The 27,945-nt window shown below is 43.2% G+C and overlaps 1 protein-coding gene across 1 annotated transcript in view; it reads left to right on the forward strand.

The window, feature by feature from the left end:
- The window catches only part of LOC102105551 (contactin-4), a 267,243-nt gene that overhangs the window by 25,346 nt on the left and 213,952 nt on the right, over positions 1-27,945 (forward strand). The window contains exon 2 of the mRNA XM_088061668.1: positions 11,953-11,997. The gene's annotated coding sequence lies outside the window, so the exon portion shown is untranslated. The remainder of the gene's footprint in view (positions 1-11,952; positions 11,998-27,945) is intronic.

A 27,945-nucleotide genomic window follows, 5' to 3' on the forward strand; every position in this document is an offset into this window, starting at 1 on the left:
AAGGGGCTTGGCTTTGCTGAGACTCAGAGTTGAGGAGGATTTTCTCTGATTTAATAAGAGCACCTTTCCATTGCTCACTCCCTGCTGGTTCTGCATTCCTCAGAGGAATCCCCCGGGCACAGCAGGCTCAGATCTGTGCAGGAACGTGGTGCCATGGGACCATCTCCTGTGGAGCTGAGGGAGCAGCTCCAGGAGGTGCCTGTCCCATCCCACCACCCACCAGTGCGAATCAAAGCCACCTTTCCACTCATTTTCATCCTGATGGAGCATCTCCCTGTCCCAGCACGGCCTGCCAGGTGCTGTGGAGGAGTGCTGAGTGTTAACAGGGTGTGGGTGGGCTGGGTGGTGCCCACCTGGAGCAGGGTGAGGAGCTGGAGTTGCAGGAGCTCCTCAGAGGTGGAAAGCTCCAAATTCTGCTGCTCTGAACCCGGGGACACATCAGGAGGGGCTCCCAGGACCTGTCCCAGCCTTGGTGAGTCTCGGGGAGCTCTCAGGGCTGTGTTTGAGTCTTTAGGGAGTGAGAATTTTGCTTGAAGGGAGCATCTTGCTGAGGATTAGGGCTGGGTGATTGTTCTGCCCAGGGTCAGGCTCTGTGTTTATTTATGTCTCTGGTGAGCTCTGTTTCACAGAACTTTATTTTCCCTACCCTGATGCCTCCTGAGCTTTACCTCCTTTGTAAAACTGATGGGATTATGTAGATAATACTCAGTTTCTTGAAAGTGAGGCTCCTGTGGAACATCTTTGTGTGCTGTTGCCCCCAGAAAGGTGTCTCTGATACCTGCTGGTTTTCTCGTGGTTGAAAATAATAATTTTGTACTGAGAACCATCTTGGACTGGGTCTGGCTAAGCTTTAGGATTTATTTGCATCTCAGGTTGCAAACCATGAGCAGCCCATGGTGGTCAGCTGAGTTTTAAAGCTGGTCAGAACCTTGGAGGATATTTTAGTTAACGCCTAATCAAACAATACAAAAGCACCATGAGGTATTTTCCATTGCTGGGCTGTAGAAGCTGTACATAAATACAATTTACCCTACACCAGGCAGCTCTGCAGTGTTTTTCACTGGAGCTTTTGCTTTCTGTGTTGTCCCTGTGTCTCCTTCTGTGCCATTTACTGGTTAATTCCTTCCATTCTATTCTGTTTATGTATTTATTTTTATATTTCTATTTCCATGCATTTTATTAAGCCAATGAAAAGAACACTTGAAAGAAAAGGAGCAGTTTATCTTTCTTAAATAGCAACTTCTTTTAGACACTTGGGCCATTTCCCTGTGCCTCGATCCATTGCTCAGAGCTCTGGAGATGATCAGCCAGGAGATTTTTCCCAAAAGAATTCCCTCACTCTCCTACTTGGAGATGGCCCAACCTAAATCATGAGCTGAGGACTGAGCAACATCCTCAGCATGGTGCAGAAGTGATCAAATTCAAGCAATCACTGCTTTGATGCAGATGTGTAAATAGCCTGTGGGGAAAAATTTGGGGTTTGTTCATCAAAATGGTCACAAAATGATCCCAAATCGAGGGGAGCCTCAGGTTGGTGGCTCTAATTCCAGGCAGGCCATGTGAGGCTGTGTCCCTGAGCAGCCTCATCCCACGGAATGCTGGCTCAGGCTGAGGTTTCTGTGGATTAGGGAGTTGATGACCTGTATAAAAACATCGAGTCAAACAGCTGCCTGGTAAATAATTCAGTATATTGATAGGAAGATGACTGAGGATGGAGATGTTGGACTGAACTCTTTTGAGAGGAGCAGTGGTTCTGCTGCACTTGGCTGCAGCAGGGTCCTGCCAGGATCCCTGGGGTTCCACCTTCCAGCAGGAGATTCAGGTAGAACTAAAAGTGAGGGATAAAACCGATTTGACACCGATGGGAATTTTAAATTAAATGTGTTTTTTAGTAGAACTGGCTAAAAGACCCCCAAATCCTAGAATGAAATGGGTTTACTTGCTGAATCCTGAAACTTTTCAGTTTTGAAAAAGAAAAACTGAAACCAACTTATTTTTTTCAGGAAAAGCAAAAACACCTCAAAAAATCAAAACTTTTCTAAATCCTCATTTTCCTTAAGACATTTGTAGAAAAGTATTGAGCTGCCCTGGATTTTTCTCTTGGACACTTTCTAGCCAGCTTTGTTGCAGTAATAGAGACTTCAGACCTAAAGCCAATCTGATTTATTCAGATGTAACAAAATGGTTTAATGACTTTCTGCTTTACCTCTGAGCTTCTCTTCACCCCAGGCTTTAGTTAAATATGTTATTTAAAAGATAAAAGGTGCAAAGGGGGAAAAAAACCTTCAATTTTTGAAAGTTTGCAGTGTCTGAGTGTTTGTCTTGGTAGAGCTGAATGTCTCATCTTGCTTTGTGTGGGATATTTATAAAGATGTACACTATGCTTGTGAAATTTATATTTATAATTTTTATCATTTTTTAAAGTTTATATCTATAAATTTTATTTGATACTTATTTGATATTTATTTGATATTTAATTTATCTTTATTTGATATTTAATTTATCTTAATTTTTATTTTTATTTTTATTTATCTATATTTTATTTTTAATTATCTTTATTTTTATTGTTATTTTTATTTTACTTTTATATTTATTTTCTTTTATATTTATGCTTGTGAAATGTAAAAAAAATAGGTTTATACCATCTCACAGAGTCTTCATTGCTTTATGAAACAACACAATTGCTTAAATTCATTCTTGGATAAGCTTCTGCTTTCTGTCGATCCCTTGAACAGCAAAATTCCTATTTCTTAGTAAGAAATAAACTGCAACTTTGGGCTAAAACAGAAGTAGTTTTGAAGTTTGGTTGTTTTAATTAGATTTTTTTTTTTTTTCATTTGTTTCCTTTCTTTTGAGATCCCTGATGTTTTGCCGGTATTGACAGCTCAGTAAGGGGATTTCTGCAGCCAGCCTGGATCCCCTGGATATCTGTGGGATCAGAATGGGACTCAGAGATGTGTTGGGGCTTGGAATGATCCTGAAGGTCCCTCCCAGCCCAGTCCACTCGTGCTCCTGTGTCAGGTTTCTCCTGGAGGAGCTGCTGCCCACACAATGCGCTTGGCTGAGTCTTTTATCCTCATTTTTGGACTCCCAGTTGCCATGTTCCCATTCTGACCTTCCTGAGCAGGATTTTGGCTGCTCTTGAGGGGTTTTTTTGTGATCCTCAACAAGTCTGTGTGTGATTCCCAGCCCTCCTCCTTCCCTGTGATCTCAGGGAAGCTTCAGAGAGCATCACCCCAGCAAAATGAAGCTGCTGGGAGCCTTGGAGAAGTCTGGTACCCTTATTGTGTTCTTCCTACTGAAATTGGTTGAGTTTCAGCCTTGGGTACCAAAGGATCAAGGCAGGAGTGCCAGGCACTGGGAACAGAAAAGAGCTGAGCAGCTAAAAATCAAAATACCCTGGGCTTTTAAAATGGTTTAAAATTTGTGTTGGTACTAAAAGAGTTGGAATTGTGGAAATCCTGAGGTAGAAGGGACCACCAGCATCACCAAGTCCAAGTCCTGGCCCTGAAGAACCTCAGGAATGTCCCAGCCTGATCATCTGCAGCAGCTTTAGCCCCATGGAAGGTGCTGCTGTGGCCCCCAAAGGTGCAAACACCCCTGGGCTCCTTCAGAACCCAAATTATCTCTGTCCCCACGGCCAAACCGAAGGGGAAATTGTTGATCTGAGCTCTCTGCAGCTGTGGAACACAATGAGGGGGAAAAATAAGAGTAATTTATACATATATTAAACAAAAAAAAAGGGATTTTGGCAAATCCTATGCTTATTATATTTCCCTTTCTTTCTCTGTAATTTTCCCTGACAATAATCCTGCTTATTCATGATGCTGCTGCAATAATTGAACTCCTGGTGGGAGAGGAGAGGGGGGAAAAAAAAGCTCCCCATATAAATTACTACTTGAGACCTGTTCTGTTTTGACAGATGTTAGGGCTGGGGAGCTGAGCCTGTTCTGCTGTTGGTCTGGCAAGGCTCAGTGTCCCTGGCATGCAGGCTGGTGCCTTGCTGTGCCTCTGAATGTGCACAGATTACATTAAAAACCTGCTTTTTTTTGAGTTTTTGGGGATTTTTTTCCCCTAGTCATAACCTCCTGACTCTGGGGGAATAAATGGAGAAAATGGTCCCTGGTTCTTCTGCAGAGTGTTGCTTCAGGAGTGGGAATTGAAGGGAGGTAACTTCCTGCAGGACAAGGAATTTGTTCTGTGGAAATTCATGAAGACATTTTTAGTTAAATTAGGAGAAATCTGAAGGCAGCAATTTGCTGCTGTCCATGCAACTCCTCTGATTTTACAGCTAATATTTAGAGTATGCTGGTTGTGGGTGATAAATACACGTGGCCTTCACTAAAATCTCTAGGTTTTAATGAGTGTTTTGAAAGTATTTCAGACACATTGTTCAGGATTTATCTAGTTTTTGTAAAATGATGTGATTTGTGCATTAAATAGATGGTGCTAAACTAAATAAATTGGTTTTTTTGTCTTGATGTGCTGCTTACACTTGTCACATGTGAAGGACAATGGTTTATTTCTGATGGGCTGGTGGAAATAACAGAGGAAAAAAACTTCCTTTCTGGGTTTGTTCTTCCTCGTAGGTTTTGGGCTTGAATTCAACTTCAGTTGCTGTCTGTTGCTCCTAAATAATGAGATTTTTTTTGATGTATAAATTACTTTATTTATAAGCCATAATTCATCGGAACTTACCTTAGAAAAAGTTGTATTTTATGGCCAGTTTTTCAAGATTTTGGGGTATTTTATGAATCCTCTGGTAGTGTTTGACTGAGACACAATTTCCTAACGTGGATTGCTGATTAGTGATGGAATTGCTGTGCCCAAGAAATCCTGGATGCTTTTTGCAGGGAAGGGAAGTTTATTGTGCCCCGGTCCCTACTGATGTTCTCCTGCTTTTGGGAAGCTTTTTGGGAGGCTCTTGCTGATGCCATGTCAATTTTTTTACACTTGCTTGCTTTCCTTTGTGTCCACTGCTTAGAGCAGCTGAATAAGGTAAAAATATTGATATTTTTGGTAGTTCATGTATGATTTTCCTGCTCTCAAAATCCTGGATTTTATCACCTTTTCCAGCTGGCTCTGAATGCCAAGGTGGCTTTTTTCCAGGTTTCTTTAGTGGCATCGAGGACTTGTTAAATAATTGTCCTAAAAACTGATAATGCAGCAGTCCTGTTTAGGTACAATTCAGATTTTTTAAAAAAGAAGAGTTTTTTCTCAAGTTGGAGTAGAGGTTTTCTTGGATATCCACTTTCCAGTGGGACAGTGGAACTTTTTCCAGGGCTCTTGGTGAGACCCCAGGATCAGGAGCAGAGCTCGAGTGGCTCTGCTGGTTTTCAGAGCATTAATAAATAGGAATACAACAGTGAAACTTCAGCTCCACCCACTTTGTTCCCCAAAACTATGGGTTAAAGAAAAAACAAAATTAAAAAGAAAAATGCTACTTGTGCTGAGGCCCTGTTGGGGTGAGCAGGCTCCCACCCCAAACACCCCCCAGCTTATGCTGAGAACCTGCAAATCTCTGGGACTTCCTCTCCAGCATTGCAAGCTTTGATTTTCATTTTTTGGCGTTATCATTGTCACATCTCTGCTCACCCGACTTTGATCCATGCTGGTGGAACACAGCAACAGAAAGTTACATCTCTTACTCATCCTGTTGCTTTTTCCACATGAAAGGAAGGGGGTGAGCACCTGGAAGCGTCTTTTTTTTGTGGCTGATGTGGCCACATGAAACTTCAAACCCCTCTGCAGCCTCCCCCTGTCTCTGCACTGCCTGACCTACTTGTGCAACTTCTTAGCAATTCTTCAAAGAAACCAACTTGGAAGGCAGTAGACCTTGTTTTTTTGGAGAACATGGTGCTGAGGGAGGATGTGGGCGATCCGAAATGTCTTCGGGTTTGCAAGGACAAGGAACAAATTAAGAAGAAGCAAAACAAACAATTTAATGGTGATGGAGCTGTAGCTCCAGCGAGGAGAGGCTGTGGGCGTAGATCCATTTTATCTTGCTGCACAAGATGATTCCTCACCACAGAAGGTCATAAAAATCTCACTGCTGAGTGCTGGAAGATAATTTTGCTAAAAGTTGGAAATGTTTTATTAGCAGTAAATATTTAAGGCCTTCGTTTACAGCAATCAGGGGACTGTGAGTACATACCTTAGCTTGGCAAATAAGCATTGAATTGTCACTTCAGATAAAAGCCCAGTGGTAAAACCTGGGAAATGAACTGTCAGGGCTGCTAATTATTATGTGTTGTGTAGACATTAATTACTCAGTGCCTGATTTGGTTTTTTTATTGGTGACCTTTCCTGTTTGGTGCTTTGTAATTGGTTGCAGGTGATTAGAGACATTTCTGATCACTTACAATTTTTGCTTCTGGCGCTGCAATCCCAGTAAGAAAACATTTCCTATAGTGGGGTGATGGGAACAGGGAATGAAGGGGAGCTGCTGGTGCCCTGCCTTGCCTGGCTGAGTTCTGCTTAAGCTCCCATGCCAAGATGTGACATTGGACTCTTCTGCTCTTTGCCATCAGCTGAGCTGGGCTTTGGCCCACTAGCAAGCACAGAAATCCAGAAATTTGAGAAGATGCCATCAGTTTTTGTGGAGCTGTGGTGGGATTGTCTCAGAGCATGGGCTGGGGAAGGCTTGGGGAGCTCACACAACCTCAGCTCCCTGAGGATCGGTTGGGTCTTGAACATCTTCAGAGCTGCTACGCTGACACCTCATTAAAATCAAGATTATAAACCTGCAGTTTATGGTGATGGTGACTAAAATGTGGTTGTTTCCTTAAGAGGAGCTGGTACAACCCCTCCCCTTCTGCTGCTGGAGCATGACACGAGGATGTTTTATGCTGGTAGGGCAAAGCCTCAACCCAAAACGTGACTGTGTCAGAATTGTCCCTTTGTGTCACCAAAGCCTGACAAGTGCAGCTGCAGAAACCTCTGGAATTTGATGGTCTCTATGCAGATGAGGAGAGGATCTCTTAATCAGCACTTTGGAGAGACAGAGGCATTGCTCACACAATGAAAACCAATTTAATTTGTGTCATTACTTTGCATTTCAAGTAGGAAGGAGGTGAACACATCATCTTCCCCGAGTGCAGCTCCTGGAGTTATCCTGGGCTTTTTCCACATGATACCAGGATACGTGGGCTCTCCACCTGAATCTCTGGGGGGAACAGCTTAGGGGGAGCATCTTGCTAACAGGTGCTTCTTCTCTGTGCAGTCAGTAGAAGTTTTTTTACAGTCAGTAAAAGTTTATTTGATGGAGCAGGAAAACCGATTTTAAGCAGTAGAGACAATTTTAAGGGTTATGCACCTTACAAGTTCAATTTAGGAATCAGCTGGTGAATCCCTTTGACCTGCATGGCTGCATATTGATTATAAATATAGACACCACAATTGCTTGGAGAGATTGTCAGAGAAATCTCAGTGTTCTTTTCATTTGTGAAGCAAACGACAATGAACAAATGGAATTGTAAAGGCTGAAAATCCAATATAAATTTGTAACACTCATCCCCGTCTGATGGGACCAAATAAGAGTTTGGATTTTTTTTTTTCTCTTTTTTTTTTTTTTCCTGTTAGAATAAATCACATGAGATCTCTATTCTGACAGCATTTAGCTTGGAAGTGAAAGCCCTCAGTCCCTGGGAGAGCTGTGCTGGGGATTAGGCTGTTAGAGTTTTTCCTTCAGGAGATAGATGACACTTGCAGAATGATTTTGGCTGACTCACTAAACAGTGTTTAAATGCACAGGAAATGCCTCTGCACATGGGATTTATATTCCAGCTCCAGAAAACTCTGTCTGTTCCTCTGAGCTCCCATAATCAATCCGCTGCTGAGCAGGGGGAACGAGGGATGCTGAGGAAGGGCTGGGCTGAGGCTGGCGGCTGATGCTGATCCAGGCAGCGAAAATTCGGAATTCACATCCTCTGCCTTTGCTTTGAGAAGCAGCAGAGCCAGGATGAGGGCAGAGCTGGGTGGGCATGGATTTTGTCCAAGGAATGTCCTCTCGGAGCAGGAATGGAGATGGCAACAGAGCAGCTTTCCTCCTGAGGGCTGCTGGAAATGAAGATAAGCAAGAGCAGGTTCAGATTCACTTGATTATTTATTAACATTTATTAATGAGCCCATAGTCCACAGGATTGTGGTTCTGGTGTTCCTTTAGCCTAATTAAAGAATATTGTGTGGAAGGTTTGGAAGTTCATATTAGAAAACAGGAGCAGAAAAAGGTCTTTACAGTGTACAGGGGGGTTGAGATAAAGACAAATCTGCAGTCTGAGGGCTCCTGGAGTGTCTAATTTGAGACTGGAGTGAAGCAGAGATGCAAAAACTTATAATTTCATCTTGGTTAAATACTGAATTTGGAAGACAGGACAAATCTATGCTTTGGCAGGCAATGCAGAACTGTGCCAGAGGAGGCTGATTCCATAAATCTAAACCCACACCAGAGCCAGGAACAGTAAAAAGATAAAAAAATCATCAGCAAATGAGTTGTTGTGTGCTTGAAGTGCCCAAGTGAGAATTTTGGGATGAGGAATCCCAGCCTGATACTCAGTAACGTCCCTGTCCTGGGCCAGGCTTGATTCCTTCCCCAGGGAAACAGTGTCACCCCTTCCCCAGCCTCATCTCCAGGTATCCTCATCTCTGAGGAAAGATGCCTTAGGAATGGCAGGACCTGCAAATGATGCAAAAAATCCTTCAGGTGGGAAATGCAGCTCAGGTTTCTCTGGGAATGCTGCTTTCAGCCCCGTCTGCATTAGTTTGTGTCAATACAAACTCGGAGCGTGATGTATGGATTTCTGCTGGCAGCAGAGGAGAGATCAGCACTTCTCCAGGCTCTCATCAGTGCTCCCTCTTGCCAGCTCCCAAAGAACTGCCTCCACAAAAAAAAAAAAAAAAAAGTGGAATTTTTCTGTGCAAATACACAGTATTACTGTGAAATGAATCCTCTCTATTTTTATTTTCTCTCCTTAAGTCGGTTTTTTTCCCCTCTTGAAGGATGTGCTGTTCCTTTACATGAAATGAGGCTTGCACAAAACTTGAGTTTCTTCTTAGGTTTTTTTGGAAGTTACAGCTTCAAGAACGACTGCAGTGGTGACTGGGGAGCTGCACTAAAAGAGTGTTGTTGCCTTTTCCTTTGGAGACAACTTCCTCTCCGTGTTCTGAAGTTGTTTTTCAAAGCCTTCTGTTGACAAGGGAGGCGGAAAATACTGAACCTGCTAAATTCAGATTTTACTGTGCTGTCTTCTGTAGCGTCACCTGAGGGAGGGAGCACAGTCTGTGCCCCTCAGTGCCTGTTCCAGGTTGTTTTCCACTTGGGATGAAGGTGTGGGTTTGAATTCCTGGGAAGCTGTGGCCAAACCCTCCAGGCTAGGGGAGGTTTCTTTATTATTTAGCAAAATTGCTTGGGCGTTGCTGATGTTTGGGGGAAATATAATTTAAAAGCTTTAGGTTTTCCAGCCTGGAAGTTCAGGTTCAGTGCTGCTGGTGAGGATAATGTACAATTAATTTAATCACCATCTCCAACACCGAATTTTAAAGGTGGGAAAAGCCCTCTGAGAGGAGTCCAAACATTAACCCAGCACTGCCAGGTCACCACCTGAGCACCAAATCTGCAGGTTTCGTCAAGAGTATCTTGCAATTCCTGTGGGATGGAATCCTGTGCTGAAAACAGAATATTCTGAATGTGCCTCCTCCTTGCTTTGAGTCAATATCTCTCTGCCAAGGCAGATTGTTTCAAGAAATTGTCCATAAAAGTGTTCCTGTTGTTGGAACCTGCAATTTCAGAAGGATTTGAGTGGCTACATGCTGCTGGCTTGATCTGCTAAGCAGACAGAATCAGAATGTCGAGGCTTTTCAAGCACTCACCTGTTCCTTGTGGCCCAAAAAGATGGAGCATCCCAAGCACTGGTTGGGCATATGGGAGAGGGGGTTTGTGCTCGAGTGAGTACCCACCCAACGTGAGCAGCTCCAGCAGGAGAAAGCAGCACTGAGCTTCGTAGTAACTGCATCTGCTGGGGGTGTGGGGGAAGAGAAAAAAACCAAGATTTCATCCAGAGTCTCCCACGTACGTTCCAAAAAAAGCCACCCGCGCTCGGTTCTGCACACAGGCACGACAAGGATGGAAAAACAAAAGCCCAGAGCGTGGTGAGGTGCAGCTCTGAAGGTTGTGTGTTGCGGGTGTTCTGTGAGACACCTCTTGTGCCTTGGCTCCGGGCCCCGCGTGCCCACGGGAGCTCAGGGCTGCCTGGGAGCCGGATGGGCTGGAAATCTCTCCGTTCTGGGGAGATCAGGCTTGGCTGAGTCCAAGCTGCAGGTTTTTCTCTTTGTTTTCGGCAGCCACGGCTTCGTAGGTGTCTAAAAATACGCGGCAACATTGGTGTTGGAGCGTCGCTTAACTTGTGCGAGTTGTTCTCCCAAACTTTCCCTGAGTGAAGTGCTAAGCTGAACAGTTACAGTAAATAGAGTAATATTTTGATTGGTACAAAACCTTTCGTTTCTTCTCGATGTCTAATTAGCGTAGCTCCGAATGTCAAATATTTACCCGCTCTCCCCAGCGCTGTGCTCACTTCGGTGGGGCTCCATCTGGCTCTGCCTGCCTCCAGCCTGTTTCTCATGGAAAAGCTTTCCCAGACCCGGGGCTGGCACTGGATCCCACCTGTTCCCCTCCAGGTCTCCTGAACTGGGAGGGAGCTCTTCCCTCCAGCAAATGCAGGTGGAAAATAGAGCTGTGCAAGCCGCGGGGAGCTGGTCCGTGAGCGGAGCTCTCAGGCTGGGAGATGTCAGAACACGTCCTTGCTCAGAGCTGCTGAGGGGTGGGAGTGGTACATCCATGATAAATGAAGGCAAAATATCCCTTTAGACTACCAGGGATGCAATTCCCCAGTACAGAACGTGGTGTAGCAGCTTTTTGTATCCATGGAATCCCAGAAAGGTTTGGGTTGGATGGGATTTTTAAAGCCCAGCCAGTGCCACCCCTGCCATGGCAGGGACACCTCCCACTGTCCCAGATGCTCCAGCCCTGTCCAACCTGGCCTTGGGCACTGCCAGGGATCCAGGGACAGCCCCAGCTGCTCTGGGAATTCCATGCCAGCCCCTCACCACCCTCACAGGGAGGAATTTCTTCTCAATATCTAATTTTCAGGGACTTTGGTAGCCATCAACCATTCCAGGAGCAGGGGTGTCCTCTTGTTGTGATTTCATCTCATGAAACTGGAATTCAAGCTACAGCCCAGGAAACGGGTGCTTATCTTCAGGCAAAATGTCAGACTTCCTTTTGTGCCTCTCCTATCTGGGATGTGTTGATAGTGAAAAAAAAAAAAAATAAATCTTATATTTCCTTATATTGTATCATTTTTGCTGCATTTCTGGTGCCCACTGACTTCTGCTTTCATAAACATCATCTCTATTTGCCATATGTTCTCTGTGTGACCCATACCCAGCTACCAAACATGTGAAGCTCTAGGTTTAAAGCATGTATTGAATAACTTTCCTGGTTTTTCCTTGTTTTTTTCCCAATTTTATTAGGATAAATTTGGTTTGGATGATCTAATGGGAAATGGCTGTGCCTCAGCCTTTTTGTGGGATTTGGGTTGGTTTTTTGTCAGCTGAGAGCTGCATTGAGTTATCAGAGGAAGAGCTTCAGCCTTCAGTGGAGTCAGAGGTGGAAAAATCAAGGTTTGAGTGGTCCCAGGTGGAAAGGTTGAACCCCAGGGTGGTGTGCAGGGTCTGGGGGCTCTGGAGAAGAGATCTCATGGATTGGGGGGAACTGAATCAAGCAGTGGAAAAGGATCTGACCAGGTTACTGCTGTTGTCCCGTGGCACTTTAATAGCAAATAAAAGTAATGCAAGGCAGCCTCTTTCCTTGTAAAACAAATTAACAATAACAGAGAATTAATTTAGTGTCTGAAAATATCTGTATAACCAACATTCCATTTGAATTTCTTCTTACAGGTATTGGAAATTTGACTGAAGGCTACATACCATGCACTGGAGAAGGTAACAGTTCTTTAATCCTAATTCTGATGTGTTGGTGCTAATTTCTCCTTATTTTTAATATCATTGCATTGAATGTCAGAATCTCCTTTGTGTTGTTTGTGCTTTAAAGAATTTGCCCTGGAGTTTCTCTGTGCCCTGACAGGGGGTTTTGATTTCCCTTTTATAAAGAATATATAAATCTTCGTTTAAGTTCTTAGGGGGTGTGTATATGTTGTATTTATGCAATTCTACTTTGGAAGGTTTATGGAAAATGTGGAACACTTTGCCTTCAGCTGTTATTGTAAATGTAAAATTGTAAATTATATATATTTAACAGGATGTATGGAAGTTACAGAATGAGTCTTTTTCAAAAGGATATTGATATCTTGTTATCAATAATGTTTCAGAGTTGTTTTTTTTTTTTTTCTGGTTAGGCTCTTACTGTTCTTGTCAAGAGATTTTCAAAATTGGTGTTTAATTAATCATTGAATGATTGACTCTGCAATTGAATTAGTCAAAAAAACCTGTGGTGTTTCTGAACTCAAATTTTCTTAATGGCCTCTCAGTTTGAATGTCAAAGGGAATCAATCTTGTTAGTGGAGAGGTGAGTTTTGTTCTATAGAACCTGAAATTATCTTGAGGAGGTTTTTTTCCAACATGCTTTTAAGTCTGAATTGTGTTGTTTCCGAAGGAGAACAAGATGTTTTCAGAATTTACAATTATTTGAAAAGTAATTGTTTTCTTAGTTTTAGACATTATTACTTTATCTGTTCAGAGAGACTACAGATGGTTTCTGACAAAAATATTTAATTTCTTAATTCTTGGGAGCTCTTCCTTAGTCCTGGGTGGTGTTCACAATGAAAACTGAAGATGGAGATCAAGTAAATATTCTCATTCAGCCTGGCTCTTTTGGAATGTGCTATCTTGGTGTGAGGTTTTCAAAGACAGCATGATAAATCCTGTGATAGATCACTTTCTAGTCTTTCTAGTGGTCTGAAAGGAAAAGCTTATTTCTTAATATAAAAGATAACTTTGAATAATGGACTCTTCATCCCTTTGGACAGTACTCCTAAATTAACCTCAGAGCTCTTTCTCAGGTGAAATCTCATTTTCAGGTTCCCCACAGTAAAAAGTAGACACTGATCCCCATTTCATGTGGGAAGTGTTTCCAATCTGCTGATGAAAAGTACTTCTGAAGACTTAGGCAACCTTGATTAATTGAGCCTGAATAAGAAGTGCAGGATCAAATCTCAGGATATTATTTTTAGGCTGCAGCCTTGTGTTCTGCATTCCAAATCCTTAAATGCCAGTTTGATAGGAAGTGTGGAGGACTGGAGCAGACAGTTCTGGGCACGCTGGTAATGGTTTGCTAATGCTGACACCACCCCAGACAGGAGGATGGAAATTGCTTTCTGTTTACAGAGCCTTTAACTCTTGGGTAAACACTCCTCATTAGTGAGGATGTGACTGGAATTTGGGTTAAATTCCTCCACTCTGGTGGTGCATTAGGATTTTAGTTTTTATATTTTCTATCTATTTGTAACCCTGCAGTTCTTTAGTGCAGAACTCCAAACTCCACACCCAGTGCCAGCTGCTGCTTCCCCACTTTGGGCAGACACAGCAATTCCTCTCCAGGCCTGGCAATCAAGGACACCTCACTGCCTCAGGCCTGAGAGATGGAAACAAAAGGGAGTTGGGGCAGCAAACTTGGGCTAAATGACTTCATTACCTGCAGCTGGAATTGGAAAATCAACCCCCAAAATGCAAATGGACCAAACTTATAAAAGTGTGAAACCTGTGGCCCATTTTTGGGTGCAGCCCCTGGGGGGCTTTGTCTGCCCTAAATGTCCCTGCAGGCCTTCAATGAACAGAACTGCTTTTTATTCCCTTAATTCTGCCTGGCCTCTGTTTTTAGGTAGCCCCAAAAAGCATCAGTGCATTGGGAGTGAAGGGGTATTTGAAATAAAAGCTGATGTGGGGAAGCACTTGGTCAATGTGAGCCATTAAAAGGTCAGCAGTGCCCTGTGGGATGTTTGGCTCTGGGAACAGCACCACGAGGCAGAATTGGGTTCTTAGGGCATGTGGGAAGTGGGAACAGCAATGTCATCCAAGCTGCTGAGATATCCTGAAAAGTGAACTTTGTGTGTCTAAAGCCTGCCCCTGGCCCGGTGGCAGCGAGCCTTGGGATCCGGCGTCGTGCTCTCAGAGAGCAAGCACAGCGTGTTTTTTAGGGAAAAGTGGTCACACACTCTGCTGTACTTGACAAAATGACACATTTAGGGACTGCAGATTCAGCTTTTACACGTATTTCATCTCTGGGGGAGGGCAGGAGTTTCTCTCCCGCGCTCCTCAGCAGCACATGGGCCTTGCTGAGTCAAAGCCAGGCCCTGAGGAAGCCACGTTTGGGCTTTTGCTTCTGGTCTTGTGGCTCAGAACTGGCTGTGGCTGACCAAAGCGGCTCCAGAAGTAGGGATTTGAAAGGAAACATTTGTGTGTTGTAGTGGTGTAATTACAAAATTCTACTTGATTACCTGTCAAGCTAATTAAAACAGTGACAGGCCAACAGTCCTCTTAGAGTTTGTAGCATCTGTGCTTTGTATCCACAACCAGGCTTAGAGTGTAATTTTAATTAGAATTATTACCGGCAGACAATGCACAGTTGTGCTGGAGAAATGTCCTAAAACCCAATGTGCTGGGTAAGTAAGAGCTGTGGAAAAGGAGATTCTGATGAGCAGAGTCTGAAAAGCAGCTGGTTTTAGGGCACGGTTTGACAAGATTGGGACTGGTTTTGTCCACTGGCAGCTTCCCCCTTGCCTGGTGTGTGATTATTTGTGTCTGGCAGATCTTGGCTCTGCTGCTCCCTCCAGGTGGGAACAGGCTCAGCTGGAAGTGCTGGGGGTCAGCGTGTAAGAGGATTACTTGGATGGACACTGAACTGCCTCCAACATGCAATTTTTAGATCCTTCCTTCAAAGACAAGGGTTGTTTGTGATCTCCAGGCATCCTTCTGCTTCCCAGGATCCCTGACTGTCCTCCTTCCCTGGCTCCTCATTGTCAGATGTGTCTGCCACCATGTCCTCCTACTCTTTTCCCAATCCTCTGAAAATCTGCTGTCCTTTCTTTTCCTCGTTATTATCTCCTGCATCCAGCCTGATTCCCTTATCCTGCTTTTCACCCTCTGTGCCTCTCTGCCATCCCTTTCCTTGGCCGCTTCCTTCTCCCCTATCATTTGGGTTCCTCATGCTGCCCAAAAACCCCCAAAATTAAAACAGGGACAGCTGTTCTAAAGTAATTTAATAAACTGAATCACCAAAACTTCCATGTTGTGGTGGATTAAGTTGTGTTTTTTAGAGGAGCTGGGAGAGAACATCCTGGCTTTGAAGCAGAGTGAAATGGCAGCTTTTTGATAGAACCCTGATTGTAATTAATTATTGCAGAATCTGCATTTTGCTTCAGATTTGGAGTATTTGGATTTGCTGTTTTTTTATTTTTTTTAAACTTGAATAATATTTGGGATGGAGTCTCATGACTTGATTTTCCACCCTAAGATCATGATAAATACTTGAACGAAACTCAGGATAAGGTTGAGTTGAGTCACAGGTGCCTGGCCAGATCTTTTCCTTACAAAGATTTTGGAAGAACAGGTAATAAACAGGTCAAGGGATGTGCCTCATTCCAGCATTTCAGAGTATTTTCTTTTGGAGTATGTGTGAGATATGTTGTCTGTGTTCCCTGAGTGGGAATATGGGGCTGAAATGACACCAAGGAATGTCTGGGGAAGGCTGTTAATTCTGAAATCTGACACAAGGAGTACTTTGGCACAAGGCAAGTCTGCCCTTCTGCACTTGTTTGATATTGTAGAAGAGATTATTGTGGCCTTACAAGAAGGTTAAGATGTCGTGAAGTTTAATATACTCTGGAAATAGTCCTGTTAAAGCCACTGCTGCTCGTGATTGATGAGGCAGGTTATGATGGGAGTTCTCAATCTTGTGTTTGTGTGTGCAAATTGCCATTTCCCAACCTTTTCAAGGTTGCTAACTTTATCTTGTGATGCAGCCCATATTTAAGTATTTCATGTTGAATTAGCCTTTGATTAAGGGCAAAGGAGCTTTGATGATAAAATGCCTCTACCAGTGGTTCTGTGGACTGGCTTGGAATAACTTATCAATCACTCTTCATGACTGAGAACACGTTGTGGACATGAGGGTCACCCTTTGAGGATTAATTTTTCTGAGATAAACAGCTCATGGCTGTTGGATGATTATGGTCAGAAGCAATTATGGTGTTTTTAAACTGTTCATTACTACAATAAAAAGTCACTAGACTGAGTTTTAAGCCTCTCTGCCTAAATAGCTGGGTCAAGATGTTTCAGCCTGGGTTCCAAGATGTTAGTGAATGATAGGAGCTGCTGGCACAGGTGGGTCCTCACAGATTGTTTTCCCTATATTTTTTTTTTCTCTTGTTCACTGAATTCCTGCACCTTTTAGGTGAGTGACTCAAACAGAGAGCTGGCAGTTCTGTGGAGTCCCCTGTAAACAGCAAACATCTGTTTTCCAGATATTCTGAAGAACATTTCTAGCTGGTTTAGGTTCCAGGTGTCACTGCTGGTTTCTGATCCTCTGGGCTCCAGGTTTCCATTTTTCTATCTCCTTTTTTTTAATTCCTGCAGTGCTGTCATCAGCTGAGCTGAGAGAATGGACCCGTGCATTGTGAGGACTTATGATGCTCCTCATGGCTGAAAAAATGGTGGAGCCTGAAAACCAAAGCATATCTGAGATAAAATACTATTTAATAAAAAAAAAGAGAGCCCCAAACACCAGCGATACGGGCAGCTGCTGGCCCAAGCACTGCTTGAAAGGGATGAGAAACTGTCTTATGGAGGGATTAGTGTAGTGAGGAATAAACTGCTGAATCACTGGGAGCAAGGAGGAAATAGAGAGTGGAGAGGCTCTGGAAAAAAATAAAATGGCTGCTGGAATTAAATTAAAATCACAGTAGGATTTGCTGCTGGAGACGGAACATCCGTCATCCCGGATCTCTTGGTGGCTGCTGCCTCGAGGGGTGCTTAAGTGAGTGTAGAGCTCCTGAAAAATGCTGGAGTGGTGGTGCTGCAGCCAGGAGAGTCCCCATTTCCTCCCAGACAGATGAGTTTTCCCCAGCACACCTCAGAGTTTGGAGTGCTGCTCACTCTTCAGGCGCTGACACTTTTCTGTGGATTATTTGGGGTGAGAGTTGTGGTTTATCCTGCAGGCTGGAACAGGAACGCCCCCTGGGAGTGCTGCTCGGGCTGTGGGGCTGCAAATCAATTGGGGGATTTTTATGATGGTGTTTTCCTTAAGTTATTTGGACTATTTAATAATTTTGGTTATTTAAGGATGAGCTCGTGAGGGGCTGAGTGGCTTGAGCAGCCTCCACTTGTGTCATCCATGATGTCCACGGTGCAAATCCAAAAAAAGCCTGAAACACCCCTAGAAGCAGCTCTGTCCTCAAGTGAAGGACACCAAATCAGCTTGGAGATGGTTGGATTTTAGTCAGATTAAATTCCACCATTTCACTTGGTTTTCAGTGAGCGTTTCTTGCTGCAGGTGGGACAGGAGGAATGGCTGTGGCTCTGGCCATTACTGAAACGGCTTCTTTGCCATCAAATCTTGTGTTAATCATTTGAAATGCCTTCAATGTGCCCTCAGCGATTTGAAATAGCATCAATTAACATTTAGGAAATTAATTTCCAACTCCTGGAATATTAAACATTTACTTTACAGATGAAAATGAGGTGTACTGACAGTGCATCTCTCATGCTCCTTTTAACCCACATCCTCATAAGGCAAAAAAAATGCTAAACTGGCAAACATGAGGGTTTGTTTTGGTGCTGGAATTGTGGCACATGGAATTATTGCTGCCAGCTTTGATACCAGTGGCATTGAACTCTGCTCAGATTCAAGGGTGGGTTGGACAGGGCTTGGAGCAACCTGGGATAGTGGAAGGTGTCAGGGGTGGAGCTGGATGAGCTTTAAGGTCCTTTCCAACCCAAACCAGTCTGGGATTCTGTGATACTGAGAAACATGGCTATAAATTAGGAAACCCCAAGCTAAAGGAATGTCTGGATGAACCACCTTATACTGCCAACCCCTCATGGTTCACTGTGGCACACTTTGATTTTACTCATCCTTTTTAAAAGTTTTGATGCTTCAAAATGAACAACTCAAACAGACACAAAGGTTCTTCAGGAAATCTAGAATTCAGATTAATCTTTCTTTTGCGGATTAAAATGTTTAGTCTCATCTTTGCTACAATTGATTTTGTCACCCTTTTAATTATCAATAAAAATATGATAGATGTGATTCTGCATAAAGTTGTTGGAGTGTGAGTCACTCAAGAAATGTTTCCCTGATTTTTCTGTCTTTATGTTGGTCTTGGGTGAAAATTTGCATCCCTTGTCCTCCTGGAAGTGTTTGGCAAATGGATTAATTCCTTCAAAGGATCCATCTGCCAACTGAAGGGAGGAGAAATATTCCTTAGGGTCAATTTTGAACTTTTTTTCTTTGAATTTTGAGTCTTAGTTTTTCAGGATCACAGCTGTCCTCATTGAGAAGGAAAATAAGATGGTTTTGGTTTAATTCATTCAAACTGATCATTGTTCCTGTTTGTACCATTTTAAGAACTACATCTTTATCTTCTTACTTGGAAATACATATTTTGTTTGATTTCTCTTAATGTTCTTTTTAAATTATTAATCTGCCTATACCATGTTGCAAATTCTGGTGGTTTTTGTTGAATTCAGAAGGGATCTGTAGAGGTGATGCAGTGCAACTGCCCTGCTCAAAGTTTTCTAGTAAAATGTTATTTTAGGATTTATTGAGTGGCAGCTGTCCTCAATACACCATGTGGCATAGAGAAGGAATTGGAATATGACTCATTTTTTGTCTCCAGTCTGTAATTCCTTCTGCTCTTTTCTCATCACTTCAGCTCCCTCACCACTTCTAAATCTTTTAGGCGTTATCACTTCAGTCTCACAGCCACTATTTTCATTCCTCTTCACACCAAACAACTCCTGGCCACCAGTCCTTTCCTGTGTCCCTGTTCCTATTAGATGTGTATTTTCCTTTGTGCTGCTGACTCACTGCCAGCTCTGAGCATGCAGAGCTGTGCTGCTTGTCCCTGCCTGTAATCCGTGTATTTCCACAGTTTAACTGCCCACTGTTGGAATTTCCAGAACATGGAGCCATACAGGCAGTAAACTGCATTTCATGCACTACCGAAGTTAATGGGAATTTGGATCAGCTTTTCAGTGCCCTACTTCAAAGTAGTTCAAAGATCTCTTATTTCCTCATTTTCCTCTTAATCTTCGTTCCTCTCATTCCACAAGAATTATCACAATTCTACTGAATCACCTGCTTTGATACAGGAGATCTTATCTCCAGCACAGTCCTTGAAGTCTTTTTTTCTTCCACAGGAAGCAGACAGGGGAAAAAAACGTTTTCATGCTGAACAGATGTGTCCTGATTTTCTTTGTTTTTATTTAGGTTTTGCCACAGTCTGTTATCCTAGAATTAAAACACCTCGTCAGAGGATGATGATTAGAGCTACCTCTGGGGTTTTTTTTTCCCCTTTAAAATGTCACTAGAGCATCTCCCTCACTTTTTCTTGGTGACTTGTTTGGCAGCACTGAAGCTGCAGTGGGCTGTGTTTTGTTACGCCCCTGGAACTGAAGCCCCCACTATTGACAATTTCATATTGGTAATTCCTTTTGGTACAGCTACAGGTCTATATTGTTCATAATTTCTTTTTATGTACCAAGATCTTAAACTGTCTGATCTTCAGCTTTCCAGCATTCCACATGCCTTGGGTGTGCTTGGGACCACGTTGCTCTGATGTCAGTAGGTGGAAGATTGGTTAATCAGAGAAATTCTTCTCTGGGAGGATGGTGGGGCACCTGGCACAGGGGAAATGAGGCTGCCCTTGGATCCCTGGAAGTGCCCAAGGTCAGACTGGATGGGACTTGGAGCGCTCTGGGACAGTGTGCAGGGAAGTGTCCCTGCCATGGCAGGGGTGGCACTGGGTGGAAGTTAAGGTCCCTTCCAGCCCAAACCTTTCTGCAGGTGTTGCACAGCTGCCATTACCTGATTACATTTCACCTGCTGCTTTTCAATGAATTCTTTTAGTCTGAGCTCTATTTCAAACCAAGGTGTGGTTTATTTCAGAGGGTCTCTGCCCACATTTCTGTCCTGAGATGAGAACCTGGGCTCTCTCTGAGCCCCCAGCAGCTTGGGGCCATGAGACAGCATCACACCAAGCTCAGGCAGGGGCTGAGCCCCTTCTCTCTCTCAGAGAGCTCCCAGCTCTGGAGGTTCTGTGGTTTTGAGCCGAGCTGTGGGGCTCAGCCTGGCTCCCTGTGCTGTGCTCTGTGCAGTCCCAGCTCATTGTGGCTCTCAGCCCCGCTGGCTTTGGGCTCTGCACAGGAATCTTCCCTGGAGCTCCTCTCATCTCTGCTGCATTTCCACCTCTCTGTCTTCAGTACTTCCTGCAACTCGCTGCAGATCACAAATTGTCTTTGCTGGTTACGCTGGCTCTGGCCAGGGACCTGCACTTTGGGTTTGCTTTTGAGACCTTCCCCCCCTCCTCATGCCCTCTGTTTACCATCTGCATTTTAGAGCTGGTAATACATTTCAAGTATTTTTATAACCCTTTACACTGTATTTTCGACTTGGTTAATTGCACTAAAGTTGGCTTTCTGCAGTAGCACAAAGTGCTTTCAGTCTTTTTTGTTCTGTTCCAGCCTGTAGCAGGAAAAATCACCACTTTCCAGATGACTTTCATTTTCCTTCCTAAGCCATTTTCGTGTAATTCCGCATTCGGATGCGCTCTCAGTACTAAAGCTCTTTATGCTGTGGCGTATTTTTAACTAATGATGTGTCACTGTAGCAGCTTGGATTTTCTTGTATCTATTCTGTAAACAACTAAAGTTCCTTTTGAGGGGGAGGAGGAGGAGGAGAAGAAACGGTGCCAGAGAGTTACAAGTCCTGTTCGTCTTCATGCGAGCAAAAGAGATCAGACTGGCCTAGGACCAAATTAATTAAATGTTCCATTTAGTGGAAGATGTCAGTGAGGAATAGATAATTCTTCCCATCTGAAGTGCTTGGCTGGAGGAGAGGAACATCTCTGTGTGAGCAAGAGGCCTCTGAATGTTACACAAATGTCAAAGCAGGAGGAAAAGTTCTAAGGCTGGGGAATTTTATCTCCTGCCTGGGTTTTCAGCTCCCATTTTGCCATTAAGAGGGGCAGGGTTGGGGATTGCAGGAACCAAAAGGACCAGAGCATCAAAGGATGCTCAGAGGAGTTATTCCTGTCAGAGGATTGCAGTGCCAGGTCCAGGAGGGATGGGAGCACATGTGGATTTAGAGGATAAATGGACAGAGTAGCTGGTATATTTATATTTCATGTACTGCTAATTTGAGGAGAGAAGGGTAAACCCTCTGGGATTAAAGGGATTTGGTCAAAGTAAAACAATGCATTGACAAGAAGGGGTTTTTTTATTCTTAGCAAAGTATAGGAGGAGGCTGCAGTGTTCTCCTGGCTATAATTTTCTGTCATAATTGAATATAGCTGAAGTTTCTGAAACTTTATATATCCATAAAATCAGTTACCTGGAATATGTCTGTTAAATTGCAGAGCTGTAATCTCACATGCTGTGCAGCAGGTAACTTTAATAACCATTTCCTGATGTAATACTGCCCTCTGCTTAAAGAATGCCAAACTTCATTGCAAAGTTGTACACTTAAACCAAACCATACCTGAACCAAAATATGCGTGGTTTTTAGCCAGGATTTTGCATCATTTGGGGCTGGAAGGGATCTGTGGGATGTAAAATATGAGCACTCACTGGATCAACTCTATTGCAGGTGGATCATTTTACATCATTTCTGGTGGTATATGATTCTCATTAGAACTATAAAAATAATGTGATTTTTTTTTGTTATTCTGCTGTAAAATGTTTATATGAATTTAGTTTATTATCAGAGTCTTGACTAGAGTTTGTTCGGTAGAAGGGTTTAACTGATTTAGGTGTCCATAAAAAGCAAAACAGCTCATTTTGATTAATCTGCTTGAAATAAATGCCTGAAAGGTGAAAAATTATTTGCTTGTCATATGAAGTGATGTAGTGCACTTCATCCTGCCACTGTACATCAGGCATGGCTTTGCTCACAGCCCCTGTAAACATATTTCCTGTGGGACAGCAGTGTCTTAAATGACTCTTCTCACAGAGGATGCAGGGAAGCTGTTCCCCACTTCACTTGGTTTCTTTATCAGTTTATGGCCCACTTCACAGACAAAAGCTGGTTTACACTGATTAAGCACTGCTTGATGTCAATATTTTGGTTGAGATTTAACTGTGCAAACCTGAACACAGTTAAACCTTCCCAGGATTTGACCACATTGATGTGGTCTCTGGTGCTTTCCGTGATGCTCTTGGCACCTGGGGCAGCCAAAACTTGGCAAAATAAATTCATGGGAGATGCCTCAAGTAGGTTATAAATGCAGAGAGAGGAGCTGAAGCAGAATCACCACAGCACAGAGATGCCTGGCAGGGTTTCTGCTTCCCAGTATGAGTGAGAAATATCAAAGGCACAAACGTCATTTTGTTTTTTCTCCCAGTTCACCACATTACTCTCAGCTCCCTGGTGGAGCCTCAGCTTGTGAGCACTCAGGCATGGCTCAGCCTCAACCAAAGAGTGAAACCAGCTGGGCTGCAGTGGTTAAAATATTACCAAGAGAGTAATCAAGATATTGAGTCCCTGATAGCTGTCTGATACCAGGTTATCACCTCCTGCCCACAGAGGGTGCCTGCTCTGGGCAGGAGGAGGGTGAGATCACAGAGCCTCATCCTGTGGGAGAGATTTAAATTGGATATTGGGAAGAAATTCTTCCCTGTGAGGGTGGGCAGCCCTGGCACAGGTGCCCAGAGCAGCTGTGGCTGCCCCTGGATCCCTGGAAGTGTCCAAGGCCAGGCTGGACACTGGAGCAGCCTGGGATGATGAAAGGTGTCCCTGCTGATTGAGAATTCCTTTCTCAAAGTCTGGAGTTGGTGACACAAAGTGACAGAGTTAAAGCACGGTGTTCTATATAAACATTAGATGTGATCCGTTTTGCTTTATTAAGGAAATCTGTTTGGCATTCTGGTACAGAGGAACTAATTGGGTCCATAGTGAGTGCATAAATTAGGGCTGCCTTATGCAGAACCACTAATTTATGCACACGGAGGTTTGGAAATGTTCTAGACATCTTGGGAAGAGTTGTGTGGCTTTGGTAAGTTAAAAATGGCAAAATAACTGAAGAATGTACATTTATAGGAATCGTCTTCCCAGAGGATTCCATGCAATTGTACTATAAGTAAAATACTGAGAAATGTATGAGGTATTTAAGGTCAAAAGTGTTTCAAGCTCTCATCTATCAGACCTGACTGGATAATTCACAATTTGTAATTATTGGGCTAATTTAGCATGATTTCCTTATAATGGAATATGTGAGGATTAATGTCTTGTATTTTCAAAATTCAAAAGGAATTGGTGAATTTGTGTCCGTAAAGATACAAAGGAAAGCAGTGAGATGTGAAAAGGTGCAGGGCCAAGTGTGATGTCCTATCCCACGGAATATGGAAAGGACAACATGGAATTTGAGTGTACCAAGTGTATGAGGACGACTGCTAATGGAGACTGGAACCAAAAGATTGTTCCTTTCTTTATTTGCATTTAAGTGATGTCAGCCAGGTAAGGTGCAAAGACTGCTGGCTTTGCAGTCTCGGTGGGATTTATTTGGGGTGCCCCAACTTGTCATGTTTGAAGCGTTTTTTCTGTCTGGAAGCAGAGTTGTAGATGGATTTGGAGCTCCCACAGCAAGTTTCAGTGACTGCCTCCAAGACATTCTGCTCTCCAGACTGATTTCAGCTGTGGAATGAATGCCTCCATCATCCTCAAGCACTCTTTTTTCCCCACAAAGATAGTTTAGTCTTACAGAGGTGTTCTCAATATATAATAACAGCATGTCTAGAACACACCCTTTAATTAAAACAAAGGAGTTTGAGAAGAACGAAATAAATCCACCTCTAAAATGAGTAAGTGCTCACAAGGCTTCCATTTAATCAATAGCGGTGTCGGCAGTGATTGCGAGTTCTTGAGCGCGGCGTTTTAATCAGGGATGTTTTTCCTGGCACGGGGGCGGAAAATACACTGATTAATTAATTTCTATTCCTGGAATGAGCCAGCCTCCCAGCAGAGCTAACCTGAGCAGCTCGGTGACAGGGCAGGACGCTCTGAAAATGTAAAAATGTAAGAGGTCCCTGGGTTGATGTCGTCAGAGCCGAGGCAGGACCTGCGGCCAGGCCGGAGCTGATTAATGAGTCCGAAAGAACAAGTGGCAAAACTTGAGTTCTGGGAGAACCTGGTGCTGCTTTTGATGTAGAGGGTTTATTGAACGTTTCTTTTGCCTGGCTGGCAGCTATTTTATGACTTTCCCGAGGAGTGGTTTTGATGTTGGGGCTGTTTTAGACTGACGAGTTTTGCTGTTTGATTTCTGGCTCCGCAGCCTGTCCTTGCTCAGCACAGGATCCTGGTTTGCTGTGCCCACAGGAGATGGGAAAGGTAACCAGCTTCCTTCTAGGAGCTATTGATGCACTAGTTGCATATAATTAGGGATGTTAACAAGGGCATTATTGTGCTAATTATTATGCCTAATTACAGGGAAAAAACTAGAAAATTTCATGGCCACTTTCTGCTAGACAGAACTTAGAAGCTTTCCAGAGACTAAATACATTAATTAATCTACTGTGCTTGTTTAAATAGAAGAATGTACTAAAATATTTTCTGTTTCATGGGGGAAAAAAGGAGAAATAAGAGCGAGCGACCTTTCTGGAGAAGCAACCTATTTAAATAAGTAAAACTAAATAAATATAATCAGAGAAATGTTGTTTTTAATGATCCACTTGATGAAACAGCCCAGCAAAAGTAGCTGCAGGAGAACAGGATATAAACTGGAGTGTGGGGAAGAGGAATGAAGAGGGGGAGAGGAGGCAGAAGGGTTTTGTATTGGCTTTGGTGGCAAAACTGGCTGATTGTGGAACTCTGGGGTGTAGGAGGGTGGGCTGGGAAGGACTCAGAGACCACCCCGTGCTACTTGGAATGACCCACGGGGCAGCTCTGGCACTTTGTGTTGAGAAGTGGCCAATTCCAGAGCACAAGGGCTGAAACCACTCAGCAGGAATTTGGATGAGGGGGACGATTCCTTACAGAGCATCCCCCAGGGTCTGCGCGGGGTTAAAACCTGTTCGGAACCTCTGGAGTCTGATCCCAGTTTTTCACACTTCTCCAACTCCATGGGAGTTTGGGATGGACTGACACAGAGTCCCACTGCTCAAGTGCACGTGTCTGAAAGCTCCTAAAATCACCCTAACCCGGTTCAGTGCTTTGATGGAGCCAATAAAAACCGTGGTGACACTCGGTGCCATCGCTTTATGTGCTGAGGATCTCGGGTGGTGCACAGACAGAAATGCTTTTAATTGAACAAATGCAATTTGCCCTTTATTCATTAAAACCCAGGGCTGGTTGTTGTTATCTGCTGAGAATGACAGGAACTGTGAAGAGCTTCCACTGTGGGATCTGGTTATTGCAGACTGTAACTCAGCTTCCCTTTATTGCTGCTCTGGATCACGACTTTATCTTGCTCTGAATCAAGGCAGATTTTAAGAGGACAAGAACTCCTTAATTTCTTTTTCTCTGACTTTATTTGCACAAGAGGGTAAGAATTCCAGCCTGTCTGTATTATTTGAAGGAGTTAGAACAGTTGGATCATTTATTTGATGGGAACTTTCAGCGGTGTCATTGAAGTAAGAACAATTTGTACTTGAGAGAGCTACTCTGGGTAGAACTTCACCCATTTCCACCCTTTTCAGCCCTGCCACAATTGCTGTTTTCCAAGAGCTCAATGCTGTGTATTGCAGGGAAATCATCGAGTCAAGAAGATCTTGTGCACCAACCACCTCCAAAGCTGAGCACTCCAATCAGTTCACTCAAATATTCATTAGGAGAGCAAACCCCTGCTGATTGTAATGAGAATTTTGTCTGCAGAAAGCTTTTGTGACTTGGTCTCGAGTGGTGCTTTAGACTTCTGAAGAGTCTTTCAGAATCTTGGCTTTAAGATAATCTTTCCTAAAAATAATGCAAATTGCTCTAAAAACCTCCTTCCAAATTGGTGGTATTTTTCCAGTGGGTCAAATGGACTTTGGACCAAGACAGGAAACTTTCTTTTCTAAGGGTTTTTTTTTTAGGATAAATACATTTTTGTATGCTTGCAGCTGTGGTGCATAAATAGTCTTTGAATCATGCAGGATTAATTAGGATAACCATGTTCTGACTAAATTAATTGGATCATCTAAAAATTTACCCCTTTTTCTTGAAAGACATTCCAAAAAAAAAGTAGAGTTTGCAGAATATTTAATTCAGTCTGGAGGCAAAACGTTGCACAGAGAGAGGGAGGCTGCAGTGAGCACTTTCTTGTTTGACTGCCTTAGAAAAGCTGTCACTTAAAAGGCCCAGAAGCTGCCAAGAAAAGTTTGTGGAATCTCCAGTCTCACTTTTTTTGTCTCTAAAAAAAAGGGCTTTGAATAAACCTTAACTTTTTCTGACAGTGAAATTTTTGTGACTGTGACATTTCCTGGGAGTTCTGGAGTGAATCTCCCCTTCCCTGCTATCGTCAGCCCCAAGGGATGGGTGAACACTTGGGGACAAGACCAAAGCCTGATAGTGCAAATCATAATTAAAGCTAATTAGAAAGTGGGACTGCAGATGGAGGAAAGAAGGGAAGCTAAAAATTTGGGGGTTGTTTTGTAGCTCAAAATCCCAAGCAAGTTAAAGGTCTGGAGAGGGCAGGAGTGACCCCTGGGCTCCCACCCCCACATCTCTGTGGCACTATGAGGAAACATTTCTAAAAGTAATAATAATAATAATAATTGAAATAATTGAGCTGGCTGTGATAAAAGTGTGGGAATGGTGGTCATCGTCCATCCCAGCAATCTCCATTTCAGCTTGGAAAAAAGATAGTTGGCACTTCCAGGATGTCTGTGTGTCTTGGAAGGTTTGGAAAGGAAGTGGAAACTTTCAGTCCTGGACTGAAATAATAAAATTTCTGGAATAATAAAATTCTTACTTATGAGATGTGTTTTACCTCCTGGGAGTTGTGCTGCGCTCCCCAGGACTGGATATTTCCCTTGACTGAGAATCTGGGGATGTGTTTGTGGACTAGAGCCTTGCTGAAAGAAGCAAAATTTTTAACTGGCCTCGTTGTGATATTTGGTTTGCAAGTTAAAGTAGCACATTTCGAGTTTTATTTTGGCTTTGGAAAAGCTCAGTGCCTGCTAAAAACTCATGGCATTAAGGGCCTGAAATGTTTCTTTGCTAATGTTTTTTAAGACTAATGCCTGGAAATGTCTGTAATTCCCTGATAAGTTGTAAGAGAAATGAAGGTATTAAGAAAAAAAAAGGGGGGAAAGCAGTGTCCTTTACTTGTATAATGCAGAAGTGTTAATTAAAAAATGGCAGCTTCTGGAATGAGAACGGCATTGCCAAGAATTTTTATAACTTACTGCATTAGTGAGGGCTCAGAAAGCATTTGTCTAAAAACGATGAGCTGTACATGAAAGCTTTCTGGGAAACGTGAGGCTTTTCCATTCTATTAAATACCTTTTAGAAGGATGAGTGCCTCGAAATGTTTGTCCTCTCAGTGCTTAAAAGGCTCAGCACGTCCCATAAGTTCCTGTGTTTTATGTTATTTGTGTGTGTGCATCCCTCTCTCTGCTTTTCCTGAAATTGTGTCTGTTTGTGTCTGTAAATCTCTGCTGCACCGGTGCTCTAATGAACAAAAAACTTCATGCAGTGCTCCGTGAGTTAGAAAATCCCCTTTTTAGTCAATTATCATAGCAACT

The sequence above is a fragment of the Pseudopodoces humilis genome, chromosome 13 (genome assembly GCF_049639895.1).
Source record: "Pseudopodoces humilis isolate 2021_Gansu_Grassland_sample_001 chromosome 13, ASM4963989v1, whole genome shotgun sequence".
In the NCBI taxonomy this organism is placed as follows: Eukaryota; Metazoa; Chordata; class Aves; order Passeriformes; family Paridae; genus Pseudopodoces; species Pseudopodoces humilis.